This window comes from Silurus aristotelis (genome assembly GCF_946808225.1).
Source record: "Silurus aristotelis genome assembly, chromosome: 20".
In the NCBI taxonomy this organism is placed as follows: domain Eukaryota; kingdom Metazoa; phylum Chordata; class Actinopteri; order Siluriformes; family Siluridae; genus Silurus; species Silurus aristotelis.
Genome location: NC_139593.1, coordinates 10496268 through 10505286, shown reverse-complemented (window position 1 = coordinate 10505286; position 9019 = coordinate 10496268). Strand labels below are relative to the sequence as shown.

At 36.5% G+C, this 9019-nt stretch overlaps 1 long non-coding RNA gene across 1 annotated transcript; it reads left to right on the top strand.

Annotated features, from left to right (window-relative positions):
* Positions 1-2649: 2649 nt before the first annotated feature.
* On the top strand, positions 2650-6424 carry LOC310716185. The gene is made up of 3 exons (XR_014530524.1): positions 2650-2870; positions 5411-5560; positions 6118-6424. It is a non-coding gene; the product is annotated as an uncharacterized lncRNA (long non-coding RNA).
* The last annotated feature ends 2595 nt before the right edge of the window (positions 6425-9019 follow it).

The following is a 9019-nucleotide window of genomic DNA, read 5'->3' as shown; positions in this document are numbered from 1 at the left end:
TTACAGGATTATGATGAGATTAGTAGGATCTCTGCTTCACATGACCCCCAGAACTGAGAAAAAACATCCCTAGGATATCATTTTGGAAGACTAGAGTGATAGAAACACATCTAGAGTTATACGTTAATTATAATTCTGAAAAAATATAATATACAAAAATTATAGATCTGCAAACAAGATATTAAAAAAAATTATTTATGACATTAATAAATTAGTAAAAATGTGTGTTAGGTTTTTTTTTTTAAACATTTAATTAAATATATAAAAAAATATATAAATAAATATATTTAAAAAAAAATTATACATATATATAAAACCATGTATTTATATGTACAGTATAAATAAACATACAGGTCTATGTATTTAGCAGCATCAAACAATTACTCTATAATATAGATAAAAATATAATATAAAATAAAACACAAAGCATTATTGTTTATTTACTGGAAATTTCCACTATATCTTGTTGAACTGAGAAGCAAAATGTTATTAAAAAAGGCAAAGCTGCAACTTTTTACTTTTTTAATTCTTTTCATAAATATATCAAACTTTCCAGAATATTTTTTGCATGATACAGAATAAACAATATAAAATAGGAGTGTAATCATGATATCTTGGGTGTGAATGTCCCATAAACAGTTTAAAAAAAAACTAACCACAGAGTTTCCAAACTGACCCCAACTGGGTTATTTTAAACCACATATTCCAGTGTAAAAATATGACTGTAGTACAGGAGGGCATATAAAAGCGGTGAGGTGAAAAACTGTGTAAACACAAACTACTATGAGATAGCTTAATACCAGAGCAAATATAATCACTTTTGTCACAGCCCTCTCTCTCTCTCTCTCTCTCTCTCTCTCTCTCTCTCTCTCTCTCTCTCTCTCTCTCTCTCTCTCTCTCTCTCTCTCTCTCTCTCTCTTCCCTCCTGTTTACTAGCCGTGGCTTTTCGTCAGTTTTATCTGTCCAATCAGCAGTTGAATATGAGATGTCTGAAGTTCAGGCTTTAGAGGAGCTGAAGGTTGATTGGTGCCACATTGATGCATGGAGGCCCAATTAAGCAGAACATGATCCTCAGACCCTCCCACTCACGCGCAGGGTTGGCTTACGGATAATTGATGAGACTTGGCTGACCTCCAGGACTGTGGGGGGCTGGACAGGTAAGGCCAGGTACACACCAGTTCAAATACATGGGAAAGGCTAGTACACTCAATGTCGTATTTCTCAAATAACAATTGTGTGTTTCTCAACTTCTATTAACAAACCTCAGGTAACAATAAAAAATACAATAGATTTTATAATCCCCCCTATAAGGTAAACTAACATTTAGAAAACAGGCAGAAAAAATAAGTACACCCTGTAATTCACTAACATGAAAAACCACTTAAAAAAAATGACCTAAAGAAAAGCTTTTTTCATAGGAACTGTTGTCCTATTTTGTTTTCGAGACAATTTTGTAGAGTAAAAAGAATCTCAACTCAAAAGGGGGCAGTATGACTACACTACAAATCGATTTAAAACACATGGATTTTGGAGTGTTTTAACTCAAACTGGTTTAGCTTTTTATCACGTTACAGAAGTCATCAAATGGACTTTACTAACGAGGAAATCTCGTTAAAAATCTCGTTGTGTCAGCAAAACGTAAACACAGAAAATTACAGCATATGATTTCAGTCTATAAGAAACATTTTTATATGATATCAGTCATGAGGTATTTTTTTTCTGCACACATTCTGCTGGAGATCTGCTAGCCATGGTCCACGTGAACCTGTTTGATAGAGAACATAGAAAGAACAATGCAAATTAAATGTTAGTAATAAGTGTATGTTTTTAATCATTTGCATTTTGAACATGTCATTTCAGTTTTTAATGTTTCTGAAATTGTTTCGAAGCTTGTTGTTGATCCTTATTTTAAGCATTAGGAAAAATGTTTGAAAAACAGTAGAGAGGATGTAAAAATATTTGAGTATTAATGGATTTAGAGTCTATAATGTTTTTGTTTTGGATTATTTATTTAATAGCTTCACCCTCTATCAGAATTCCTGTACCACTTTTTTAAATCAAGAGTGATGCGATTTCAATAAGGAACATTGAGGAAAGTGGATAATAGTAATTGTATTTTACTTTTCAGACTAACAGATTGAAGCTTTAATGTCATAAAAACACATAGAAAGATTCTTATCTTATTCAAGCACATGACCAAGGACCATGAACAAAGAATATCTGGCTGAAGTGTAAAAAGCGATAAAGATAAAGAAACACAGATAAAAAGTGAGAGAGAGAGAGAGAGAGAGAGAGAGAGAGAGAGAGAGAGAGAGAGAGAGAGAGAGAGAGAGAGAGAGAGAGAGAGAAACGGGAGGCGAGAGAGGGAAAGAAAGAGGGAGAGCCACAAAAATGTAACTAGGAATTTTACAAAGCAAGAACACTAAGGAAGTCAGGAAGTTATGAAGATGCAAGAAAAGAATAATTTATCTAGATGCACCCTTATGGCCTCGTGCCGCCAGCTGTGGTACGTCCTCCATCCCTCAGCACTCCTTTCTTCTCTCTACGTATTCTGGCAGTTGCAGTTTTAGGCGGTTGCTCCATCCCGATAGCCCTCTCACCCCTGCTGAGCGCACCCCATTACAGCTTCGCTCCCTGCACACACTGCCTGACACACTAAAAGCTGGGCCTGGGGAGCGGCCAGGTTAAGAGATGGAAAATGGGGCAGTGGTGGAAGAGGATGGGGCTATTTAGGGCGCTGATTGCTGATTTGGCAGCAGGGGGGAGAGTGTAGTAATAACAATTGCTTGTTCACCTTTTCTTACTTCTTTTTTTTTTTTTTTTTTTTTTTTTAGAAATAGAGGAAGATGGAAAATTCAGATGGACAGAGAGTAAGGGCTGTGTGTGTGTGTGTGTGTGTGTGTGTGTGTGTGTGTGTGTGTGTGTGTGTGTGTGTGTGTGTGTGTGTGTGTGTGTGTGAGAGAGAGAGAGAAAGTGGAATAGCTAGCTTGGTATCTGCATTCCACTGATTCTGTCTGTCTGTCTGTCTGTCTGTCTGTCTGTCTGTCTGTCTGTCTGTCTGTCTGTCTGTCCGTCTGTCCATCCATCCATCTATCTTACTATACTATACTATACTATACTATACTATACTATACTATACTATACTATACTATACTATACACCTGACCTTTCCTGCCATATGCGGTTCTTCTCCAAAATGTTACCACCAAGCTCGAGGCACACATTTGTAGAGAATGTCTTTGGATTCAGTAAAATAAAACATTTTTGCATTCACAGAAACCTGTTCCAGCATGGAATTGCCCCTGTGTACAAAGGGTTTTCCAAATCTAGAAAATAAATTTTTTTATTTCTGTCATGAAGAATTCTTCCACTTCCTCCATCCCCTAGGGTTTATCTGAACGCATGTGACACATTAAGCAAATCAATTGAACCTCTGAAGACTTCAAAGCTGGTCTTTGATCTCTATGACCCAGGAGAGCTCCGAGACTGGGTCTGAGATGGATCTGTTCATTAGATAAATAAGTTTATCCACTTTGAACAATAAGACAATTCTTTATAAAATGTGGTGTGGTGGATATGACAGGTTTCTGCTTTACAAATTTCTGCTGGAAGTATAAGCTGCCCCAGCCTGAGGTAACTGACATTGGGAAGCGTATGTGGTGTATTTGGTGACAGCTTCCCTTACAGGAATGTCAGGATGTGCCTGAAAAGAATGTGTCATCCAAGATGGCTACTGGATTCTTTTCCCGCATGTTTTACTGCCTGGGCTCTTCCTGCCTGCTTTAAGATCAAGTAATAGAAAGAAGAGAGGAAGTGACAGAGGAGAGAGACAAATTAGAGAGAACTTCTTTTCTTCAAAAAGCATACAATGCATTGGTGAGATTCCTAGAACAATAGGACTTAACTTCCCTTTAGTGTTATCACATTGCATGCTGTGTTTCTTTTCTCTTTACATACCTTTTGAGAACAAAAATGGAACCTTTATTTTTAAAGATTTAATCGGATTAATCCTATTAGTTTAAATGTAGACATGTGTTGTCTTTGGGAAGAGGTACATTTGAGATCAAAAGGTGATGTCTACATGCAGACAATCAGGATGTTAAAGAAAAACTCTTTAACATAGTGTTTCTTTTTCTTGATTTTGCTGCTAGTTTGTTGGTCAATGCTGGATTTTTTAAAATACTTTGAGAAGTTACAGGTTCCTTCGTCTAGGATGTCCTACATAAATTGTTAGCGCACTTACAATTGATTTTAACAGTCTTTAGATTTTAACAATCTCATGTCATATGAATGAGAAATCCATCATGGATGCAGTGTAGTGAAAACAGCAAACGCCTGACTCAGCACTTTAGCTGGTAAGATTTTTAGTTTTAGCATGAAAGTTGAACTCGAAAGCATGTAAGCAGAGTATACAGACAAAGAGATGAGATAGCTTACCGAAGTGCTGCTGCCTCACTCTTATTAGAAAGAGTTTGTTGTTGGTTATCAGTGGGCACTTGAATGGCATAATGGATAATGTAGTAAAACCTTTAACCATAGTAAAAATTAACTAACATATACACAAGGAAAGCAATATCAATACAAAGTAACTGCCGAATATTAGTGGATATAGAGCAATAACTGATTATTGGTAAACCATTCAGGGAAATGTTTAAGGAAAATGGTCTCATATGTTGAATCTGGAATAAATAACATTAATTTATCAAAAACAACGAGTTTGGCATGAAACCTTGTTTGAAATATCAAGACAATTAAAGCATCAGCCAAGCAGGATGAAACCTTGATGGTTACAATTAAATTATCCAGAAAACTCATGTGAGAACAGAATCTGCGACATTACCGGAAGAAAAGGCAGATGTATTGATGGCTATATATTTTACAAAGTGCTACTCTACAAGGCGTTTTAAGATGGCTGATTTCACTACAAGAGGAAGTGGTTAGAGTCAATGAAGGAGAAAAACATTTAGAGTGTCTACAAGTGAACTGTTTCAGAAATAAAGGAGCTGTTGCATATGAGGATGAAATTAAATGTTAGATAAAAGCAGTCCAGGATCTGGTAATTTTATGGGCAAATGATCAAGAGACTCCATGCAGAAAATGCAAACTTTAGTGTAAAAAAATTTCACTTTTGCTCAATTTTGAAGTTCGTAGCAAATGTGTCTGTGTTTCTCCACGTACAATACAGCTTTAAAAAAGTGCAGGTATGAATGATGTAAAACCTGAACATTACCTGAAACACTATGCTGATATGTTGGATTCATAAACTCTCTCTCTCTCTCTCTCTCTCTCTCTCTCTCTCTCTCTATCTCTCTCTCTCTCTCTCGCTCTCTCTCTCTCTCTCTCTCTCTCTCTCTCTCTCTCTCTCTCTCTCTCTCTCTCTCTCTCTCTTTCTCTTTTTTCTCTTTCTCAGAGGTCACTGAGTCTCACACAAAGCTGAACACAGCCTCCCCTGTGCAACGAGCCCTGAGAAATCGTTTCAGCGCCAGCCAAACTTCCAGAATCCCACAACATGGAGAAGAGCCAAGAATTGGGACAGGACATAGAAAAGGCAGCAGAATGAGTAGGAGACTTAAAGGGGAAGAGAGAATGAGAGAGACATGGAGAGAGAATTTGAAATCTGAACAAACCGTTATTGCACTATACATTAATAAAGCAGAATTGTACAGTTCAAACATGCATGCAAATATATAAAAAGGAATATAAACTAAATAAAATAGCACACATTACACAATACTAAAATGCTAACAATAGGAAGGAAGAATTGATTACTGTGTAATGTTTACTTTTTTCTTTAAGGGCAGAGCACAAAGCTTCATTCTTATATCACATTTACATTTACATTCACATTTGCACCATTTAGCAGACGCCCTTGTCCAGAGCGAAGTACAAAAGTGCTTTGAGTCTTTAACAATGAATAAATCTAAACTGGTACACTAGATTACAACTTAGGATATATCAGCCTGCAACCCTGTTGGAGGCTGATATACAGGCTGTTTAAATTTTTTTATGTAAAAGACAAAGCAAACTTGGAAAGTGTTAGTTTAAGTGTTTCAGGGAGAGGTAGGTCTTCAATCAAAGCTTGTAGATAGCCAGTGACTCTGATGTTCCACCATCTAGGGGAAGTTCATTCCACCACCTTGATGCCAGAACAGAGAAGAGCCTTGAGGTATATTTACCTCTTACCCTGAGAGAAGGTGGTACCAATCGAGCAGTGCTGGAGGACCTCAGACAGGGTGGTGCAGTGCAAAGAGTGATGAGGTCTCTGAGGTAAGAACACTGGTCCATTTTTGGCTTTGTAGGCAAGTGTCCGTGTTTTGAATCTGATGCATGCAGCTACTGGAAGCCAGTGGAGGGAGTGCAGAAGTGGGGTGGTGTGGGAGAACTTGGGCAGGTTGAACACAACATATCACCTTGTCTTACATGTAGCAAAATTCTCCAGAGACCTGCATTATTATTATTATTATTGAATACTTGCTGATTATTAGATATTGAATTCTTAGCTAGCTTGATGCCCAAGCCAATTAAACCTCAAAAGACTCAAATGTATCAAATTCATCCATAGAATTATTAGAACAAGAGTGAATCAGCATCTAAATTTAAGGAAGTAGATAAATATCTCAGTGACATCTTGACTAAATCTTCTCTATTTTGTGTTTTCTGCTCACCAGACAAGTAAAAAGATAGATAGATAGATAGATAGATAGATAGATAGATAGATAGATAGATAGATAGATAGATAGATAGATAGATAGATAGATAGATAGATAGATAGATAGATAGATAGATAGATAGATAGATAGATAGATAGATAGATAAAGTGAAAGAAAAGAAAGAAAGAAAGAAAGAAAGAAAGAAAGAAAGAAAGAAAGAAAGAAAGAAAGAAAGAAAGAAAGAAAGAAAGAAAGAAAGAAAGAAAACAAGAGAGAAAAAAGTCATTAAGTTTGGTGCATCAACTGTGTGTGTGTGTGTGTGTGTGTGTGTGTGTGTGTGTGTGTGTGTGTGTGTGTGTGTGTGTGTGTGTGTAAAAGAGAGAGAGAGAGAGAGAGAGAGAGAGAGAGAGAGAGAGAGAGAGAGAGAGAGAGAGAGAGAGATATTATTTTTTTCTCCTGCATTTGTGTGCACAGATATTTTGTATGTTTGAGGTTGGTTTAAATCTTGTGATGTGTCTGTCCCTGTGTCCACTGGTTGCCCGTTGTGGCAGAGCTCCAGATGTGATTTCCCCATGCCTTGATCTACCATGAGTGATGTGTGTGTGTCTGGCTCACTTTTGGAGCAGTGTGCCTGCTGCTCATGCCGATGGCGGAGAATTTGTATGATCATTCTGAGTGGTCTCGGGACTGCTCAGTGCTCTGTGCAGCAATGGGTCTGTGCTCACTTTGTGTCTCCATAGCACGATGTACTGAGTGGTGCTGCCTGCTGCTCTACACATGCCTATGTAGGACTTCAGTGAGACTTTGGGCAGCTGTGCCACTGAAATTACACCCTGGAAGCCTATAAGGAACTCTGTGTTTTTGTTTTGATAGAAAAGCAGATTTTTCTCCTCTTTCCATTTTTAACAGTTGCTATAACAGCCAAATTTAAACTTGAACATGTGCCTCCATCTGCCACCTCCCATTCCCCTGCATCAGCTCAACACTGAGAAGGTTCTCAAAAGTAAATCATTCTCCACTCAAAAAGAAATATTCACATGTGTTTATGTGAAAAATGTGTTAATCTAACTATGTAGTACCTGTGAAAGTCCATTTTATCAGGTAGAAAATATGTACATTATATATTCTTTATTTTTGTTGGCAGTATGTTGAAATTTCAGGAAGACTCATCTCAAAAAATTTTAAGTTTGATCTAAAATAGTAAGACTTAGTATCAAACAGTTCTGAAGTGAAACATTAAAATAAGTTTTACTTATTTAAAAAATCTGTTTCTTAAAATCACCTCACAATTTTTACCTCACAATCCTTTTTATCCTTCAGAAATTTGAAACTTCTCAGAATTTCAACTTATCTCAGGTACATCAGAATCCAATTATGCTGAATAAATACAAGTGCAGTTCCTCGCCACCAGAAATTATACACAGCTACAAAACCCATTTTAACATTTTAACTATAAAAAGTGACATGGTAATACTTCTAAATGAAATGTAGACTAAAATATCAGACCAGCCAACTGCAAAGATCTACCAAAAAAAGAGGTAAAGTTCAATTTTGATTGGTGAAGGTAAAATGCACTTTTATAGGCATGCTGACTTTAATTAGGTGATCAAACAGTGCTGGGAAGAAAAGTGAAGTGCAGTGAGATGGCAATGCTTTTGCAGTCAAGTAGGAATCAAGGCTGGAGATCAGTGGTCTAAAATGCCTTCTAGAACTGCCTGCACACGGGGGAACAAACGCTGCTATTTCAATTTCACTTCCTGCGAGCTACAAGGCAAAAATAAAAGCTCACAAAAAATATCTAAACCAAAATATAACAACCAGACCAGATCCACTCCCAATTTTTGCTTTTCTATTTATAGTAACATGATTTTCTATTTATGTATTTATTTATTTTATTTTCACTTTGGATTTTTTATTGCCGCTTCGTGTCTCCATCCAAGTGTCCTGTCTGTTTTATTAATTCATCCAGCATGACAGTTTCTAATAACTGCATTATTATTATTATTATTATTATTATTATTATTATTATTATTATTATTATTATTATTATTATTATTATTATTGAATACTTGCTGATTTTTATAGATACTGTATACTAGCCAGCTTGATGTACAAGCCAATAAATCGTTAGAGGATATGGGCCCTAATGTGCATTGACATGTAAAAATAAAATGCCTTTTCACGCTTACATCGAACAAAGTCCAGAAGAGAAGCATTAAGGCACACATGCACGTGTGCATTCCTCTAGCTCCTCACTACGCTTGCCTTCTCCATGGTGACTCAGGTCGATAGCAAAAACAAAGATCAAAACAGATTTTTTATTTTTCTTTTTTCCTTCCTTTTCTTTTTTTTTGTCGAAATGTCACTCA